Source organism: Cinclus cinclus, chromosome 9 (genome assembly GCF_963662255.1).
Source record: "Cinclus cinclus chromosome 9, bCinCin1.1, whole genome shotgun sequence".
NCBI classification, from domain to species: Eukaryota; Metazoa; Chordata; class Aves; order Passeriformes; family Cinclidae; genus Cinclus; species Cinclus cinclus.
Window position 1 is genome coordinate 9,473,335 of NC_085054.1, and position 1,917 is coordinate 9,475,251.

Below are 1,917 nucleotides of genomic sequence, written 5' to 3' on the forward strand. Positions count from 1 at the left end.
TCAGTCCTCGGAGCTCGTATTTCCTCGATATTCCTCTGAGGGGTGGGCAGCAAGGAATTTGCTGGAAGGAAGAACAGGCGGGTTTAGTAGTCTGGTCTCCTGGAGCACCGTACCGGAGTCCCGTCCAGACGCCAGCGGGCGGCAGCCGCGCAGGTCCCGAGGCAGCGGCAGGACCGGCCGAGCCGGGAAAATGCCTCGACAGACTGAAGAGCAAAATCTTCCCTTCGCTAGATTCCAGGGCGCTACCCCCCGCGCCTGAATGACGGATTTAGCAGAGCATGAAGTCTACAGCAATTATATCGGTGGCCACTGAGCAAGGCAGTTATATGGCTCGCATCAAATGGAGACCAAAGTGCAAAGCGGGCTTCGAAATCACCAGCCCAAACGACCTACAATCCCAAACAGAGCTCGCTTCTCGGCTTTACCAAACACACGTCAGGCTAAGCATTCAGGAAAGACTGACAGACAAAACCTCGTCACCACAAAGGTGCGTTTTGCCCAGGTCCAATGACAGACGCCACATACATGTGTATTTGCACACACACGTTTCAGCAAACCGGGGCCAGTACGTGCTCCAGCACTAACCAGCCATCTCCCGTGCCCGCGCTCGCTTTGGCGGCGCAAATGGCAGGAGAGGCATGTCAGTCTGGGGAAAGGAAGGTGTAGGACCAGCCCTCGCTCCTCGCCAGATGTTCGGCTCTTTCTTGGCGGACACGGCATTCCGATAACCAATACAGGGTCGCTGATCGAGAATTGCCGGGTCAGTGCCCAGCTCGTCTCTTTGTCCCCACGGCTACCTGCGATTTATTTTCTTCCCCTTGTAAAGAAAATGAAGGTCGCGGTAACGAAAGAATGCTTTCTTTGTTAGCGGCTTTTTTCAAATCGGTAGCTGCCGAATAATTTCCACTGATGGGTGGATTTACACCCGCACGTAAACGCAACGGGTGAGCGATGAGCGATTTCAATGGAAAACATTTTTTTTTTAATTTTCTTTTTCTTTTTTTTTTTTTTTTTAAGACGAGAAAGAAAACAGCCATAAACAGAAGATATTTTCTAAACAATACCTGGAAGTGAAGTAACAGGTTAACACTATGTCTAGGGCGGTAGTTGTATCAAAAAAACGTTATTCCTCTATTTATACGACAGAGACCAAAACCGATTTTTGGGGGAAAAATGCTCCAGAGGTTCTCAAAGGCTTGAAAAAAAATAGGATGCTGTTTAGAGGACACTTACCGAGGGGGCGAGCGGACACTGTTATTGGCGTAGTCCAGGTTGGCAGGGCGACTCTAGCCTGGGAGAGACCCGGCGCTTATAAACTCTGCCAGAAACGACGTCGGAATACCAATCGCGCCGCGGAATTTAATGCGAGATGACCTTTTTTTCCAGAAGTGCTCGGATTCGCTTTTTTAAAAGCGTGAATCGCCGGCTGATCGGCTTCGACGCAGGCATGAGTCACAGGACTGCCGCCACCGCCTCCGCGCCGCTCCGCTCCGCACGGGGGCTGGGGACCGCTGGGGCGGCCGGCTGGGGCGTGGAAGGGCGGCCCTCCGGCTGCTGCCGCTGGTCTGCTCCGTCCCGGGGCGGCGGGGCCGGCTCCCCCGGCGGGTGGGGCTGTCCAGCCGCGGCAGGGGCGGCACCCCAGGCAGGCGGTTCTGCCGTGCGAGCCCCTCGTGCGGACAGAGCCAGAGGCTTTCCCTAGACAGCACCGGCTTGACCCGAGGTCGCCAGCTGTGCCAATGGGCACCGCACACATCGGCGCACCGTTGAGGCGACGTGGCCGAACTCCCGCCCCGGGCGTCCCTTGAGCATGGTGCAGGACTCGAACGAGCCAGGCGGGGCTCGTGTGAACTGTACCTTAGCAACACCCCCTGTCCCCCCTCCGCCTTGCCGAGGGTCTGATGTGACCCGCTGGCTCGG